This window comes from Liolophura sinensis, chromosome 2, assembly GCF_032854445.1.
Source record: "Liolophura sinensis isolate JHLJ2023 chromosome 2, CUHK_Ljap_v2, whole genome shotgun sequence".
Lineage (NCBI taxonomy): Eukaryota > Metazoa > Mollusca > Polyplacophora > Chitonida > Chitonidae > Liolophura > Liolophura sinensis.
In genome coordinates, this window is record NC_088296.1 from 27,748,529 (window position 1) to 27,768,918 (window position 20,390).

Genomic DNA, 20,390 nt, shown 5'->3' on the forward strand with positions numbered 1-20,390 from the left:
TTTACTTATTTGATTGGTGTTTTACGCGGTGCTTAAGAATATTTCACTTATACGATGGCGGCCAGCATTATGGTGGTAGGAAACGGAGCAGAGCCCAGGAAAAAGCCACGAACATCCGCAGGTTGTAGCCAGGCCTAACCACGTACGGCCGGAGAGTAAGCAAGCATGCGCAGATGACGATGTGTCGCGACTTACATTTGTTCATTTCCGCTGTTGTCATGGTTACCAGATCGCGAGTTTCCCCATGTATACTATATATATATATATATATATATATATATATATATATATATATATATATATATATATATATATATATATACATATATATATATATATATAGGTATGATTTCGTGTTCGGGGAACACCCCAACCTTCTGTTTTTCACCCAGAGTTGGATACATAGATACACAGACGACAATGTTTCACGACTCACATTGCAGCTGTCATGGTAACTAGATAGCCGTTTTCCTTCTATATGCTACAGAAATGAGTTCGTAACCGGGCTACAACTCCCAACTATTTTCCACATAGTGTTTGGATCTCTATCCATGAAGTTTCTCCTCAGGGGTTATACTTACCACAATGCTGCTAGTATTCCTTTATACATTTCAAACAAATGTATTTGTTGGAGCGTTTGTTGTGTTCACCTGAACCCTTCTTTAATCTAGCCTCAACCAGTACAACATCCTTGTCCATATAAAGGAGATGCTATTTTGGGGAGCAGTAATAATTAGAGAAGAAACCGTGTCACGAGTATATAAATGACTTATTATTGTGACATCCCACAGGAAGGAGAGACGGCGTTGTTTTGGGCAGTGAAGATAGATGATATGGACCTTGTTCGTCTGTTGATTGAGCACGGAGCCAATGTCAACGTACAGAATAAGGTACGTGATGTATGGTTATTTACAAGGAGAGCATGTTGGACTAAGTACCATTTTAAACATCTAGCTTTATCTTCAAACACATGCATCCACAAATGTCGAAGACGGAAAATTATTCACTTCGGGCGCGAATTATATATATTATGCTGCCTTTGGCGTAAACATAACAATAAATATGGTGCGAACAAAAATTATATTATTTCTTTGCAAGGCCAAAAATACATCAGAATGCTTCAGGGTTATATCAAAATGCAAACCTTTTTGTCACATCATGTTTTCGACCAATGGCAAGATTTAAAAGTTGTGAAGGCATTTTGAAACCTTTTTTTTAAACTATATATATGCACTTAGATTCTGTGTACAAGAACATAACATTTTAGAGCAATCGTTTCATCCTTTAAAAAATTCAAAATTTCACGAAATCCGAAATCGTCGGTAAACCACGTAACCAACTTTGCCCCGTGCTTTCAAGACACTGCTCAACAACAGGGTATGGCCTTGCTTGGTAACAACATATGAAAGTCTGTCTGTTTAGGGATGTTAGGGAATGCTAGAAATTTCCGGGTATGACGTGCCCTTTTTAGTGACCACTGTATGTCATGGTGCAATGTTTAGATAATCCACCGTCCGGGCAATACCTTTTATTATTGTTGTCAGGACTACCAACCAAATTTTGTGTGCCCACTACAGAGAAAACTTCTGCACCAAATAAGTTGTAACTTACACATTATTCCCCCATTGTCTGAAATAATGCATATCAAAGAAACTGAAGTGCCACAATGTCCAGTAAAATTATAAAAATCTGTCTGCCTGCCACCGAGTATAATGTCGTCCATGCACCGCTATGCGTGGCACATTGGTGCAACTTTAATACATCGCGTCGGTGGCATTGGGGCACAAGACTCATACATCGCCACGGCGCCACTGGACCGAAACTGCCGTATATCGCGACGGCGCCATTGGGGCGGTGCTGTCCTACAACGCCACGGCGCCACTGGAGTGGAACTGTCATACGTCATGACGGCGCCACTGGGCCGAAACTGTCATACTTTGTGACGGCGCCACTGGGACAGAACTGTCAAACATCGTGACGGCGCCACTGAGGCGGAACTGTCTTACATCGCCTCGACGCCACTGGGGCGGAACTCTCATACGTTGCGACCAGTCCGCGACGGCGCTTCTGTGGTGGCCCAGTCTGCAACGGAGCCACTGGGGTGGAACAGTCATACATCGCGACGGAGCTACTGGGACGGAACTGTCATACATCGGGATGGCGCCCCTGGGGCGGAATTGTCACGCATCGCGACGGGGCAACTGGGGCGAACCTGTCACACATCGCAACGAAGCCATTGAGGCAGAAGTGTCATGCATCGGGAAGACGACACTAGGATGGAACTGTCATACATCGCGACGACACCATAAGGGCGGAACTCTCATACATCGCGACGGCGCCACTGGGGCGGAACTCTCATACATCTCCACGACGCCATTGGGGCGGAACTCTCATACATCGCCTTGGCGCCATTGGGGCGGAACTCTCATACATCGCGACGGCGCCATTGGGGCGGAACTTTTATACATCGCGACGGCACCATAGGGGCGGAACTTTCATACACCGCGACGGCGCCATTGGGGCGGAACTCCCATACATCGCGACGGTGCCATAAGGGCGGATCTCTCGTACATCGCGACGATGCAACAGGGGCCGCCCAGTCTGCGTTGGAGCTACTGGGGTCACTGGGGGCAAAATCTTCATAACAAATGCTCCAAGCGACTGTATTTTACACCAAATGGAAGTCTTACAAAATCTGTCAAACACCAAAGAGAATTTGAGAAAATACGATCTACATTCACCGAGAGACAGACCAGCACAGTGGATGACATACAAATATATTGCAAGATACAAGTAGCCGAATTTATGTGGGCCTAAGGCTGTACACTTCAACCTTCAGTACAGTCCCTGTTCATTTCAGTAGCTGTTATACCTTAAATTCACTACACTGTAAACCATTGAAACAAATGATATCAACAGCTTAGTTTCCGATGATGATTTGTCCAGTTAACATTCGTAACACTTAGACTCTGAAAAGTCCTGAATGCTAGCAAATTCATTTGCAGAAGTAGGCTTAACCGATCCGTCGATTGGCCTCGTTAGAACTTTAGGTTATCGTCCAGGCATCTTCTTTCTTCCACCTCTCCAGGCGATCGTTTGTTTCAGAATCGCAGCAGAAGGAGCTGCCGACTCAAAGTAAACAAACTTGTCTTTGTTAACTATGCCAAGAATACGGTCGGTAACAGAGTAGGTCTAGTTTGTTACTTTTAACAAACAGTCTGTTAAAAAATTGTCAACAAAGTAAACCGTGTTGAAATGCAGAGCAGTATTTTCAGTGTGCCTTATGCAGTTATCTTCGTGTTACCAAAATTTATTCCACTACAAATACAAGAATGAATGTCAGGCATGTGCCTGCTCAAAGATGTTTTTTTGCTTACGTTCTAATGTGAAGGATGCCTTAATTCGATTCAAACTTTATCAGATGAACATGAAAACCTGAGGCCGCCTAATGGTACTCCTGATGCAGCTGGGCTCTCTGTATTGTTTATAGGAGACTGTATACTGTATTCTGGTTTGTGTTCCAGAAACCAGTATAATTTTCCATCAAAATTTCTTTGTTCCGGTGCAAGTAAACCCGACGAAAGGGCTAATTACATCGGTTATCACCACATTATATTGTCATTTATGTAATAATTTATCTATTGTTGTAAAGGCCTAAATAGTAGGAAATTATGCGGCCGCTAGCACCGGAAAAGTTAAATTAAGTAAAAAAAATGAGATCTCATTTTTAGTTGACGTCACTGGTCATTGCTGTCTTTTCATCAAATTTAACAATCTAGGCCTCATGGATGCCTCATCGACCAGCATAAACCTGGTAAATTATACAGGAATACTTAAGGATTGAAAAACCGCTGAGCACCACTGTGCAAAATATATGAGGCCGCATGTCCGTGCCCGTTTCACCGTGTTATCATACTAAGGTAGGCATGACTGTTTACCAGTCTTAATTCCCTCCAGGCTATCCACAGAATATGTACCGATGCCCCTGTTTGTGAATGTGAATATAATACAGACGAAAGTAAATATATATGCAGTGTTCGGTTTGTCATTTTTTCGGTTTGTTTGGTGCTAGACGGGGACTGCTCGCCGTCACATCCCTACCCCTCCTTTTTTGTCATCACTGGGAACTACTCCAAGCATTTTTCAGAAAACTTTACTTTCCCACATCACGGAAGACACGCAATCAGACTTTACCAAGAATGGAGTCGCCTACAAGATGGAAAGTGTATCAAATATCACACGAAAGTAGAGCAAAAACTTGCGGTTTCCTTAGATGCACGACTTTACATTATATCTCCACGTCCTTAAGGATTCCTAACAAGGATAGGTATAATTAAAGAATTACAATGAAGTAGCATGTCTGTCAGTCGTCAGGGTTCATTTAATAGTTATACGTAACAGTTGAAACGACATAATGCTCTCAAGATTACGGTGAAACAACAATGGTTTCTTTGGTATGGACACCGGCGAAATTTGCTGGACATTCCTATATGGCCCAGGCCGAGGATGTGGAAACTTCTTGCATCGTCCCGGAGAAGGTCTGGGATTATGCACTGACACTTTATCGCCTTCCTGGGACAGAGGTTCACGAGAATGGTGGTCATAGTGGCTCTTCTCCTCCTGTTCAGCCAGGTCTATGTTGGGTTTGACCAGCTCACGGGCTTCTCGTGGACGAACCGTGACTTCATCTTTGTGTTCGTCTGCAACCTTAAAGGTTGAAATCCTCGAAAGGAGTGCGGTGTCCACTGGTAACAAGGGTTCTCTACCTTAGAGTAAACAGAACCTTCAGGCGTGTCCTGGATGCTCTTTTGCATGTTTGTTTTGTGGGCAAACTGTGTGAATGGTATGATACAGTCTCAGTCACGGTAATGGTTACTAACATACATGGACAGCAGTGTTGCCAACGTATGATTAAACCTATCCACGAGCCCATCTGTGTGCTGATGATAGGTAGAAGTATTGACTTTGTTAGTGTTCATGATTTAGCAAATCTCCTTTAAAAGCTTGGGTTAGAAGTTCGTTCCCCTATCTGCCAGGAGGACTTTGGGATTTTCATGACGAGCAAATATTTCTTCAACACATAGCTTGGCACATGTACGTGCATCTTGGGACTTTATTGCGAAGGGTTTTCGTCATTTCGTCAGGTAGTCGCTGACCGCAACAATATACTGATTACCCTCATCCGTAGGCAGGAACAGGCCTAACACATCTACAGCGATACGATCATATGGTCCTCCACAAGAGGTTTTTTTTTCCGTAGGTATTATTAAACCAAGGTGACCGGTTGTTTGATGATCGTAGTGCATGAACAAGACCTCAGCGATAATTGACAGCGGAACTACCAACTGTTTCCGGGTATATTTTCCGGGTCCTTGTGAGCCTGGACTCCAGAGGTGATACAAGACACCATCCTCCAGTAAATAGACTCCCGACTCGGCGACAATTTTCCTAGTCTCTGTAGACGTTGCTGGTAGGATACTATCCTCTAGATACCTCAACATTGCAGACGCGAACATGTAATGTGTTTCGAAAGCCAACGACATCATCAGATTGTTGCACTTGAGCAGCAGCATACGGTCAACGCGAGAGGCCGTCAGCATTACTATGCTTTGCACCTGGCCTTTGCTCGATCTTGAGGTCATATTCCTGGAGTTCCAGTGACCATCTGGCAAGTTTTCCAACGGGATTTTTCCGACTTATCAGCCATCTCAGTGGGGTGTGATCCGTCACAACGGTGAATGGTTGACGGTAAAGATAATGACGGAACGTCTTTATACCCTTAAAGAGGGTGAGGGCTTCTTTCTCAATGGTTGCATAATTTTGTTCTGCTTTCTTCAGCTGCCGACTTTCATGGACAATCGTTTGCTCTTCTTCACCATCAAGCTGAGCCAATATAACACCTAATCCGTGATTCCTGATGTCTGTGTGGAGCACAAATAGCAGAGAGAAATTTGGATAGTGTAAAGTAGGTGTAGTGCAAAGAGCGTTTCTCGGTTGTTTGTATGCGTTTTTGCATTCCTGACACCATGAAAATTTTACATCTTTCTTCGGGAGACAATGCAGATAATGTGATAATACGACACAACGCCCAGAAAACTGCAGAGTTCAGCCACATTGGAAGTTCTTACTTTCTCCGCATCAGGTCGTATGCCATCAGCACCATCAATGTGAGCTAGAAATTTGACACTTGGCCGACAGAATACAGACTTCGCCAACTTCATCTTCAGATTTGCTTCACGGATACGCTGAAGCACTTGACGGAATCGAGAAACGTGCTCTTCAAAGGTAACTGAGAAAGTGATTATGTCGTCAATGTAAAGCATACAGGTTTTCCAGATCAAACCAGCGAAGAATAAGTCCATTAGACGTTGGAAGGTGCTGGGTGCATTTGCCAATCCAAAAGCCATAACAGTAAAGGCCTCATGACCACAAAAAATTGAGAAAGCTGTTTTTCCTCCTGTCCTTTTCGGCTACCGGTACCTTCACCTACCACTATCCCGACAGTAAGTGTAGGGATGTGAAGTACTTAGCACCTTCAAATATAAGCGTCATGTCCGACATTCCTATACCATTCGTAGCCCATAAAGGGCGTTCCAAGTCAGTAATCGCAAGATCCATTTCCAAAACAACGTTTAACACTAGCTCCTAAAGACAAAGGTATGTAAGAAATTATACAAATAAGAAATGAAGCCGGTAACACACAAGAGAGAAGCGGTCATCAGTTTTCAATGATGCCGGACACTCAGTGGATATTCCAGGCATGAATTCCATATCAAAGTTCAAATTCGTACTCCGTGAAAGAGTTCCAGGTCAAATAACAATTAAATAAGTATCTCACTGATTGCAACTGTTCATAAATGCATCATGCAGATGTAATGAGCATGGCTCCTATTACGGGCACTAGCCCCAGGTTAAGTGGTATTAACAATATTGGGTACACAAAATTCTTAAAGACTGAGTTCAAGGCTCGATATTCCACATAAAAGCGACATGACTGATCTAGTATTTGAACCAACACAACAGGATGTGACCAGGAACTAGCAGATTGGGGGATAACCACATCATCCAGCATCTTATCTACTTCCCTTTTAATCATATCTCTCCGGATTGATGGTACCCGGTATGGTCAAAGTTTTATTGAATCATTCCCTTGGGGTTTTTTTCATGTTGAGTAAAATTGGTTCTGCCTAGATCTGCATCCTTATCAACTAAAATGTCACTGTATTTATTTAACAGGTTTTCCCACACAATTTTCCCTTTGACGTCCAAACTAGATCCAGTGAGATAAATGTCGCTATATTCATTTAACAGGTTTTTCCCACACAATTTTCCCTTTGACGTCCAAACTAGATCCAGGGAGATAAATGTCGCTGTATTCATTTAACAGGTTTTTCCCACACAATTTTCCCTTTGACGTCCAAACTAGATCCAGTGAGATAAATGTCGCTGTATTCATTTAACAGATTTTCCCACACAATTTTCCCTTTGAAGTCCAAATTAGATCCAGTGAGATAAATGTCGCTGTATTCATTTAACAGATTTTCCCACACAATTTTCCCTTTAAAGTCCAAATTAGATCCAGTGAGATAAATGTCATTGTATTCATTTAACAGGTTTTTCCCATACAACTTTCCCTTTGAAGTCCAAATTAGATCCAGTGAGATAAATGTCGCTGTATTCATTTAACAGATTTTCCCACACAATTTTCCCTTTGAAGTCCAAATTAGATCCAGTGAGATAAATGTCGCTGTATTCATTTAACAGATTTTCCCACACAATTTTCCCTTTGAAGTCCAAATTAGATCCAGTGATATAAATGTCACTGTATTCATTTAACAGATTTTCCCACACAACTTTCCCTTTGAAGTCCAAACTAGATCCAGTGATATAAATGTCACTGTATTCATTTAACAGGTTTTTCCCACACAGCTTTCCCTTTGAAGTCCAAACTAGATCCAGTGATATAAATGTCACTGTATTCATTTAACAGGTTTTCCCCATACAACTTTCCCTTTGAAGTCCAAATTAGATACAGTGATATAAATGTCACTGTATTCATTTAACAGGTTTTCCCACACAATTTTCCCTTTGACGTCCAAACTAGATCCAGTGAGATTAATCTGATCACTAACTGGCACCTTTGCTCCTGAAGGTTGAAGGATAGCTGTTGTTGTGGAGCCATCACGTCGATTTAGTACCTGAAATAAACCATCTCTGGTAGATTTTCCCACCTGCACAGGTTCAGGAGATGGATTAGCAATTCTAACTGGTACACACGATTGTTCACTGGTGGCCAGCACATGGGCTAGGTAAAAGCTAGACTGTGATACAAGTTCTTCTCGTGGTTCCACACCAGCCAGTCCATCCGCTAACTTACAAATATTTGTCCACATTGTCACTTCTGATCGACCTGGGATTTGTACTGAATCTAACAGACAAACAGCCCAGCTAGTTCCTGTAAGATTATCAGCATGTAGCATAGGTACAGTAACCTTTAATTAAATATCAGTGCATTTGTGGAAGTCTGTCTACATTCTACTTGATTGCATAGTGTCAGTTAGAATGAGACAGTCATAGGCAAATGGTTAAGCCACATAATACATGACAGACATCTGCTCGCCACCAAAGGTATAATTGATCCCCAAATAGCTGGCACAACAGTTCTATTGTCAGTGGGAAGCAGACTGCACGAGTGAAGGCGTGAAGCTATTGCTTTACTTATGATGCTCACACCAGAGACCAAATTAGTCAAAACATTCACTAGATTGAGGTTGAAGGTACCATCAATACGGATATCATGAGTAAAACGGCCAGCACGGCATGTTGCTACTTCAGCTCCAGTCCGGGACTTCTTACTACTGTCAGCAGTACAGTCAGTATTTGTACTTTATACTTTACTTAAAGTATCTCATCCAGTGTATGTCTGACTACCGGGAATATCCGGCCGAAGAGCCATTTGTATTTACAGTGTGGTCAGTTTTTCCACTGTGCTCAGTTTTCACAGTGTTGATATCATACAGGCATCAAACATTCCTCTGGCCATCCATTTCCCGTCCAGGAGTGACTCTCATTGGTTTTAGTCCTTCTTCTCTCAGCATGAATTTTCAACATGTCCAACCCGGCGGCAAAAATCACACTGACTATCCATCTGTTTTTCTTAGGTTTCGGCTCACATTTCTTGTTTGCGATGTCTGTGTTCCACGTCCTCTACCACGAAAGGCCTGGTAGTTCTGGTTTCTAGCCTTATTGTCCCTCTCTGTCAGCCGAGTTCCCAGCTGTGCACTTATTGACACCATTTGTTCCACTAATAACTCCAACTTTCTTCTTTAAATGGACGATGCTGGCTTCCTCTCCGGCCCAACGAAGGAGGGTGTGCCAGCACCCTGTGGATGGTCGTGGGGATCTGAACAGTTTCCCCTCACCATAATGCTGGCCGCCGTCATATAAGTGAAATATTCCTGAGTATGGCGTAAACACTAATCAAATAAATAAATAAATCAAATGGACGACCATCCCCGATGGCATAGCTGGTGGAGGGTCCCTTTGGGGGGCGGTAGATCCAGGGTCAATCCCGGGTGGGGTCACACCTAAGATCTTAAAAGTTACACATGATGTGCGGAGTGTCCGTGAACCAGCCTAAAATTAGACGTGTTTATTTCGCGTAGAGCCCGGAAGTGGGCCTGTGATGTGCAATGTACTTCCTGAGGACAGTTAAATGAACACAATGAAGAGGTCATATTTAATTCTGTATTAGAAAATGGCGAGAGAAAAAACTTTTGTGCATTTCTGTGTAAACATTTTGATTCTGGGTTTGTCTCATTATTAAATACACTTCAAGTGCAGATGGAAAGATATCATATCGACACGTAGACATGGATGGATAGATATTACATAGATGTAGGATATAGAAAGATGTTGGAAAAACAGTATACGAAGAGGAGAATCTGTGCTGAGAAGTGACGGCCATTACATTAAAGTACACGCAGTTCAGTAAACCCTGTACTAATGCTGCTGGTCAGTAAAACTGAATGAACGGCGGCAGACGAGAAACATCACGTGATCAATATATTTACTTCGGAACTGGCGAGCTGCTGACCAAGAACCTCATGTGAACAATGCACGCATGTACACACAGGGATATATCATAGCTGTAGCTCAGGGGCGATCCGACGTTGTCTCACCGATATATTATATATTTATTTATTTCTTTGTTTACTGGTGTTTAACGCCGTACTCAAGAATATTTCACTTATATTACGATGGTCATCATTATGGTGGGAAAAACCGGGCAGAGCCCGGCGGAAACCCACTACCATCCGCAGGTTGCTGATATATGTGCCCACGTGTATACAATGGGAGAGGAAGTTTGTCCATTTCATGGGTGTCGTGCAAGGTATAAAAATGTCCCAAACAAACACGTCAATTTCTTTCAGCGGATGGCGCTCAAGATAACTAACATTGATTTATTCACGTGGTCGCAAACGATGACCGTCCTTGTGGCCTCACGGCCCGCAGCACGAGGATGGTACCGTTCGCGCGGGATTTGCTCAGCCCAGGTTCCGCGGGCCATGGGCCGCGTGCGGCGGGGCGAGATGTCCTCATCCGGCCTAGCAGGCCTTGAATAAAATGCTCCATTGCCAATTTATCAACATAGTCTTTCGGTAAATCAGAATGTGTTCGCCGTGACAGTGTCAGTATTGAGTGAGTGTAATCATCAACACATTCATCTAGTAACTGCTGCCTTTGAAACAAATCTGAGTAATAGGCCCTTTAGAATTCTTTTGGTCGAAATTTTTCAGTTAGTAGCTGACAGACCGTGTGATAATTTTGCTTTTGTTGGTCATCTATATTTTTGTAATAATCTGTTACCCTGCCTGTCAGGTAGCCTGGTAGTAATTTATCTTTTCTCGAAGTCCTCGAATTTATCGAAGTCCCATCTGTTTGATCTCTTAACCCTTTGAAATTCTTTTAGCTCTATATTTTCCGCCGATTCCACGTGAAATTTAGACGGATGCACAAAAGGTCTGTCTGACCTAATGGGGTTTCTTCTTGACGTGATAGCGGAAACGACAGATCATTATCTTGGTTGCCATCCACTCTTCTAACTTTGCGTTTTCGTCTAGACATATTCTCATATATAATATTATATATTATATATAATATATATCTCATATTATATCGTCAATTACCAGCCTTTTTCACAATCACATGTATCCATGTAAACATAGATGGAAGTCAGCTTACCATCATTCTGATGCGTTCCATAGCATGCAAGTAAAGGTATATCTGTTTGTGTATGTCGACCGCTGTTAGCATACCCTTTCAGATGGTCAATTTCAGGTTTGTTCCACAGCTTGGCTCAAGCGCTTCCATTTACTTTGAACGCGAAAACTGGACACTTTATCAGTCTAAGACCACTCCACTCGCCGTAGCGTTTTGACACTGGCTTTCAGCTTTTCAGTGCTGTACAGATTCCTCTTGTAGGTTTGATCGATGTCGCTTCAACCTTGATTCCACTTCTGACACCACTTGTCATGGCCAAGTAATTGGCATAAAGTTGAACAAAATCTATAGTCTTTTAAACTTTGCATTCAACAACAACCCATGTTTACGTCTTGCCACCGACTACCGTAAAGCTTTTTACATACAAGTTACATGTTAAAACAACAGGAGGATCTAAACGGAGGGGGCTCTAGACGAGGACTGCTCTCCGTCGCACTATCATTTGGTGGCGACCACTCGCCTTTCGCCAAATTGAGATACAATATGTCACACTTGGTAGAGTAACTCGAAAGTAGCACAATATGATTTACTCCGGATAATCCACCTTGATCCATTCAACGAAATACCTACCAGTGTAAAGCAAAATTCTGTGAAATATGGCGTCAAACAGCAATCGAATAAATAGATGAATATGTTCTAAAAATGCAAGGAAATGCAAACGTCTTTTGCCATCATCAGATTTGAATTCTTATGATATACTGTTTTAGCCTTGTTAAGTGCACATGTATCAAAGATTAGACATGGGAGCAAAGGTGGCACAGATTCTAAAATATCTGAAAACCACGCTATATGTTATTGTTACACTCTGCAGAAAGGACAGACGCCTTCACTGTCAGCTCTTTACCGTTAGCATTTATGAGGTAGGTCGAGTGTGGTTATAGCGGTTATAACATAAATAAATCGGAGAGCTGTGATTCTTTTACTCGTTGTCGATCTTAAAGAACGGTAATTAGATCTAGGAATACCGTAAATGTTCAAGTGTATGATATTGTGATGGGAAAACAAGCATAAACTTTAAAAACTGATGTTAATGCAACGATAGGTTATGGAACTAAACAGCTTTCATGTCATACCTCAAGTGTGGCACATTTATTTTTAATAGTTTGACTAGAAAGCACGTCATGAAAGTACGAGGTTACAACTTTATGAGTGTCACGTGAACCGCGAGCATGTCGTTTTTTTCTACTTGTGTGGTTTGACATACTGCGTGTCTGTAGTGCTTTGGGCAGTGGGACTATATGTCCAGTATCGTAGAATGATCCATTATACTATGTAGTGATGTAGTTTGACTCATTTTTAATAACCACAGACAGTTTTTAATTGGATGTTAAAAAACAATCGTGAAGACATTGTCCATCTACTGGTAGAATAAGGAGCTAAGGTCAATGTAGAGAGCAAGGCATATGAGTAATTCTTACATATGCAGCGGAATCAGCCATGTCTTATGACTTCAGGTCATGTACATTGCGATTACATTTACACACGTGTCTCTATTTCACACGGTCCCTTCAGTCGTACGTGGTAAGGTTCCTAGGCAACCTGCGGATGGTCGTGGGGTTCCCCCTGCTTTCCCCGGTTTAATCCCGTCATAACGCTGACCGGCGTCGTACAAGTGAAATGTTCTAGAGCGTGGTGAAAATCTCCAATCAAATAAATAAGTACAAATAAATGTTACACGGATTTTGACAGAAAAAAAATGTACGAGATGGTCAAAAATGGCAGTTCACATAATAATGATGCATATTTGAGACAAATACAGTTGTAATAATATATACACTGCGAAGTTAAATTACAAACCAATGATTTTTTTTTTTTTTTTTTTTTTTTTGATTGGTGTTTTACGCCGTACACAAGAATATTTCACTTATACGACGGCGGCCAGCATTATGGTGGGTGAAAACCGGGCAGAGACCCGGTTTTCCCGGGGGAAACCCACGACCATCCGCAGGTTGCTGGCAGACCTTCCCACGTACGGCCGGAGAGGAAGGCAGCATGAACAAACCAATGAAGAGAACAGAATCAACACAGACTGAATATGACGTCAAAACGAAATTCGACACAACTACTAGATCAAAACGCAACTGGAATGGAATACGGGGCCAAAACGCAGTTAGACAATGATTTTTTCATTTACTAGTATACATTACTGTTTGTTTACCTATTTTTTCCTGCTTCTCTCTTTCCAAAACAAATGAAAAGAGTGTAAATTCCTAAATTTTAATTACCCACGATTTTAAAGTCATATTTCTTTGCTGGAGTCAAGTTTTCTGCATACATGAGTTTGGTGACCATCAGTACACATGTGGTATACATGTAGTATATAGCACTTATAGTGTTTAGCACTTTTCAATAAATTCGAGTAAACTACGGGTATTTGTATAGATTCACTAAATCTTTGACAACCGTCACAGAAGGATGAAACGAAGTGTTGAGAACATTGAATTTTGATGTCTAACAGGAAGGAGAGACTCCTTTGTATTTGGCGGTGAGGAGAGGCCATAAGGACCTTGTAAGTCTGCTGGTAAAGTCCGGAGCGAATGTCAACGTGCAGAATAAGGTACGTGGTGTACGAACAGAGGTAAGGGCGATGCTGAGGGCGTCGGATGATTATCAGTGTAATCAACAGCTTTTTATGTAAAGGGCAAGTTGTCTTTCCATAAGTTAACATATGATCTCGTAAAAAAGTACTATTTACTTGCGTCATAATCTACGTAGAATTAAAGGGCGAAAACATAATAAAGCATGTGTTGGAAATTTTACTTTGTACCATTGTGACTGACCCCTCGTGACACTGGACATCCACAATGCCAAAATTTACTTCCCACAAACTCTCGTCACGTTTAATTCAATTTCGTTCCCACAGGATGGAGTGGTGCCCTTAGATCTGGCACTGAAGAACTATGACGTGGAACTCGTTCGTCTATTGGTGAAGAATGGGGCTACGGGTAATGTTCAGAATGAGGTACGTTGTACATCTTCTGGTGAAAAAAAAGACAACGTTCAGACTGGATATCTGATCAGTTTCTTAAGTTTACATGTGGAAGTGACTGTTTTCTGAAGTTGAAAGGACTTCTTTCTTCTGTTGTTTCATTCAGGCTGATGTCACCTCCACGGAAATTTCATACTCCAAGTACGGAGCTGTAGCAGTTGGTCTGGTCTGTGTTTGGGTGTTCCTTGTGTGTCTTTTACACAGTAAGTACTGGTCTTTTATACATCTTACATGTACCAAGTAAAGGAGCCAGTTAGCATGTCGATCAGTGTGTGGTGCCTTATTAAATAGTATCACATATGGGGCAGACATAAAGTTAAAAAATAAATGTATAAAGCATAGATGTACAGAAAAACCGATGTAAGAACCTGAAGAATAAGCTTACATTCAGTACAAGGTTGCATCTATCAGTACGGTACCAGATCATTCATTTTGTGTACTTGTACATCGTGAAGTCATCAGTTCACCTCGATGATATTCAATGATAATTTTATTCCAGGTTAAGCCTTGTCTGAACGGTTGAAGTGTTACACATTCAGTATAAGCTGTGTTTTTGTTTTGTCTTTTTCTATTCAGGCATTAGTGCTTTAACAGTTTTGGTAAACCCCAGAGTTGACATTCAGCTTCCTAAGCCTGAGGTTACTTTGCCATGCAACATTACAACACAAAACCCCAATGCTAAATACACGGTGATATGGCGCTCCCAGCAGCTGAACAGCCGCAGAGTACTCAGTGTTCTATCAAGCGGTCACACCTACATATTCCCAGAGTTTAATAACACGGCTTTCCTAGGAGACGACTGCTCTTTGGTTCTCCGTGACCCTAAACCAGAATATAGTGACAAGTACTCCGTTATGGTTACTGTACCCGAGGAACAAGCCATGGTTGAGGCTGATGTTTGCCTTAATGTTTCCCCCCCAGTGTCGGGTGAGTATATCACTGATAAACACATCAGTGTGCTATTCTTCACTCAAGAGCATTGCTCGTGTAAGCTGTGGTAAGTAAAAATACAGCTAGAATTTGATATCTGGGAGAGCTCATACGTCTGAGGCACCGGAATGTTTCTTTCTCCACAGTTAGCAGTCATTTGTTTATGAATGTTCGGTGTTAAATGAAAACATAATGCAATTTTTTTAACATTATACGCTTGGAAGACTTAGTGAAATACTGCTATATAGCATTTTTGTACCGTTGAAGTATTCCTCACGCAAAGCAAACTGGAGTGTGCACGATATTATAAGCTTAAAAACTGCTTGATTATTCGACATTCCAGAAAATTGTGACTTTTTCTACTTTTTTATGTCTACTTCTGTTTTTTGTTGTTCATATTTATTTCAATTTCATTGTCTAGTGACTCCTCAAATCAAAACAGTGAACGGCGCCGATAATGCCAAAGTGACAAGCCGATATCCTCCATATAGAGGTGAGCTATAAACAGAAAAAGAATTATACTGAAAATGAAATATTTATATAATCATTTGATTGAAGTTTAACACCGATTGAACTAAACACAGAAAACTGGTACTTTATTTTGATCGGTTTGCCAGCAGCACATGACGTTCCTGGGATGGCCATGGATTCCTATAAACAACATAATATGTTCTACGCTTCGAACAACGACCTCGAGACCATACTGTAAACTGGCGTTTGCAGCAAGCTATTCCTCAGCAAAACAAATGGAGGTAGTTTTAGTGCTAAGGAGATAAAGGCACAGTACTCTGTGTCAAATATCTTAGAGTGCTAATTGTGATGTGGTGGATTAGCGAGATTGAAGATTAAGCTGGTTGTAGATTAGCGAGATTCAGCCAGTCTTACTTTCGGACGTAAGTTCAGCTAAATATATACCATCCTTACTAATAGCTCATTTCCTATTAAATTTACCTCCAGACTCGGAAGAGTTCAAACCATGCTGGGTCATTGTTCCAGTGTTCAGTGTGCTCTTGGTGATTTCTACTGGCCTTGTTTACTTCAGGATCAAAAGGTAAATTGATCGTCTTAGTCATACTTCTCGGGTGTGTAAGCCATTTTTAAAAGGTTTATCGATCAAAGGCGTGCTTTGACTGGACATCGACAGTCCTAACCTTTTCTCATCACCGACGTGACTGTGACGTTATCTTTTCACACCGTTTGTGCCAAGTGAATACAGAATAAATGTAACGTCTTGCTTGTGTGAGGAGAATCAGAAGGTTTGTAATGTAAAATTGAGGGAAAGTGTCTGCCATTACTTTGCTATTTTCATCGCCATTTACGAAAAAAACATTAGTTTTCACAAACAGTGAATTAGGTTAATCAAAATAGTAGCAGCGTAATAGTGATAACTGCAAAACTACCCGAAAGTACTAGTTAAAAGCTATATTGTCATAAGCAGTTAAACCCAAATAATCTCGGTAACCAAATCTGATTTACATATAGTATACTTCAGTATAGAAATCTAGGAATTCTGTTTTTCAGAATTTTCAGAGGACGACAAAATTGGAAAAATGTACACAGTGCTGACAAAGTACTTGAATTCGTGAGTAAATTTGTAATATATGAGGATATGTATGTTCTTATGCATAGATGGATGATATGTAATGAGTGACGGAAGATATCAAATTTATTAAACGAGAGTAGTTGTTTTCATTTCCAGCGAGGAACAAATGAAAACTAATATTCGAGTTAATTTGATATCGAGGGTCACGATTTCCATATCCTATTCATCTCATAAATGCATTATTTTAAATTTTATGGCGTAAAAATAATTATAATTTAAACTTTTCGGACAATGCGCCGACGTCTGACCGCGTAGTGATATCCCATATATAGGTCAAGTGAAGCGTCATGAGTAAGTGACAAGTACATGGCGCAGTATAATATAGTACAGACAAAATTTATTTACATAACGGCTTTTTTACACCATAGATATGTCAACAGTTTGCTGTATACAATATATCAATACGTTAATATTTATAACAAGAATATTACATTTTACTAGAGAAAGAGTTACTGCCTAAAAATAGACAAATTTCACGTGCGCTGAGTAGCAGTCCTAACAACTTTCAAACAAATAACTAACAGCTTTACTTAACGAAGGTTGAACAAGCGAAACAGCCTACAAAGTTGTAACGGCTAACTGGAATTTAAGCACTCGCTAGTGTTCTGGTGAAGATTCGGATGACGGTTCAATAGGTTTCATCTGGAAATTGTCAAAATTAGCGAAGCACAAAGTTTTAGCTCTATTGAATAATGTTATGAAAAATAATGTGCCTACCCGATGTTTCAGTTCTGGGGACTTTACGATAGCTCTATGTCGTAGGCAATGCCGAGAATTTCCACACTGATTCGATTATCTCGTCACATTTATAATTCTGGTGCGTCCTTTTTTTTCGTCAATTTTTACGATATCTCCTGGTCGAAAGTCGGCCATGTTTAAATTTGCAGACGACAAGAAAAAGTTGTAAAAAAGTAGTGCCTGTACAGCCGAGTTGTAACTTTGACTGGTTGATTTGATGAATGAAAAGATACACGGACCAATGAGAATGTCGGAATTTATATTACACGTGGTGCATATCAAATCGATATGTCATGCCTTTATTACCCGGAAAAACGAACATTTATGGGATAAATGTTTTAATTAATCAGGTGGTTGTCTAATGTCGGGAGAAATGCATAAATCGGAACCCAGTTGCTTTAGTTGTTGGCAATAATAAATCTACAAAGGATTTGATTTTAAATAAAAACAAAATAAAGTGGATTTATTTGATCGCCGTAGTCACACAGACATCATTTGGTATCGTATTCGAGACTGTTGGCAAAGGTGTAAACCAATATACACTTTACTGGCACCCTTGTTTGGGATGCATAAACATTATTATGCACTTCTTATTTCTGTACAGTAAGCCAATTTTGTGTAATGTGTAGGACTATTATCTGACTATCCAAGCGCCAAAAGTTTACCACATTCTTGGCTATCTTCTTCAAATATCATGTAAACCCAAGCGTTGTATGCAAATACACATAGCTGAGAGACAAACTATGGATGTTTTGGCAAGAGTTTAACGAGGAATATTTGGAATGTTGCTGGAAAGTACAGCTGACTGGCTAAAATAAATCTGTTGATAGTAATAGTGTATATATGTAAATGTGTATGTTGCAAACAGATTTATTCATAAAGAACAGTGGTTGCATATATGCCCCTCAACCATCTGTGTTGAACACATACATGCTTGTAGTTTGCTGAAATACAAGATATAGAAAGTACCCAAATATTAGGATCTTGCATATGTGTAACTTTTCAATCTCTTGGTTCACATGTTTATAGTGATGGGTTATGAGATTGATAATGGCTGTTTCATTTTTATATATAACATGCGCAACCATCAACAGATTTGTGTGATTAAATGAAAGGATCATCTGTGTTTTACATTACAGCTTGTTCCTTTGTGTGAAAACCCATTGCCACACTCCGGCCCTGTGGTACAGTCACCAGCGACAATTCCCAGTTGTGACCACGTGTGATGTGTCAGGACTAAAACAGACTTTATGGAGGATATAATGTATCAACTACATATCCATGTATTCTGAAACAAAGGGCAGACATGTGAATACAGTTGACTGACGATTTTTTAATGTGATATTAACCAAGTTTGGTAGAAGTGTATATGGAGTACTCAATCCTTACAGTTTTCTAATCTGCTAACTTAATCAGACTCCCGACGTCGTTATGTTTATTTTTGCTAACCTAGACAATTTACCGTACATATGAATTTTACCGCCTATTTATCTTTTATTTCTTTTACTGTGTATGATGACAATAAAATCCGTGATAAGAACTTTGTGTTGTAGAATTTACACAATTCTTACACATGTAACTGTTTAACTCTGCCTTCGCATGTTAATCTTTGACTTCAAGTTTTGTGTCAAAGTGGACCTTTCCACCTGGTGAAGGAAAATTGTAGTTTCTACGTTCAACTAGCTTTCATAATGGTGGGTAAAACTCCACAAACTGAGCCCAGAAACGGAGGAAACGTCGTGCTGACACTGGGCCGACCAATCATGTTTCCTTGCTCAGACCTGACAGTCCTAAGTACCAAGCGAGGCAGCAACAAGTACCATTTTTAAAGTCCTTTAAAGGTATGACCCGCCCCGGGTTATATCCCGGTTATATCCCAGTTATATCCCAGTTATATCCCAGTTATACCTCACAAAAACCTCACGTCGGTTCCTTCTTCTTACGAAATTGTTAAGTATGAATAAAACAAAGCAAATTCACGAAATGCAGTCCCTGCATGGTAATTTCTTCTGTCCTAAAACTGGCAATTCTTGTCAAAGATGGCTTGGTTGAGCTTGACAATATGTCGGAGTAGTCTGGTGATTTTATTTCTGGACAGGACTCGGTGGTTCAGAAGTGTATTAGCTAATACCGGTATTAAGTCATGTAATGTAGTTACGATTTAAAAAAACACAGCAACCAGTACAGCAGTACGGAGAATAAATGGCATAGCAGCAGATTAGTTGATATTTAATATAATGTTCTTTTTGTGATATGTACGAGCCTGAAGTACTGATTTGAAGATAAACGTAGTATAACTTGTGTATAATGTGATTTTTTAAATGCCATAACCCTTGCATTTCTATTTTTCTTGTTTACATGATTGTTCGTGGTGATAGTAGCCTATGTGACTGCAGGCCTTAGTCAAACAATCACATTTACAACTGTTCGCTAATTACACAATGTACATTTATGTGGCTATATGGACCACATTTACCAAAGCAGCTTCAGGCTGCTCTCCGAATCATCCGTGTAGAGACTTCGTGGTCGTCAGTCCATCATCTCTCTCTGCTGTCGTACCAATCTGTCAGACGCCACGATCGACGCCCTTTTATAGCGTCCAGACAGAGTAGGCAGTGCTCCATTGTTTTGCAATTTCTTTGTATGGGTTATCTCCCATGTAAATGAACAAACTAGATGCCATTACTTGTGTTAATATACCACATGACGTGCCCTATATAAGGCCGTGTCCAGCTGCACATCGGCAATTGTTCCTCCGGTATTACGCCGCTACAAGTGCCAGGGCTACGGTCATATATTGTCTTCGTGCAGGGGAAAGCAGCTTTGCCCTCGTTGTGCAGGAGAACA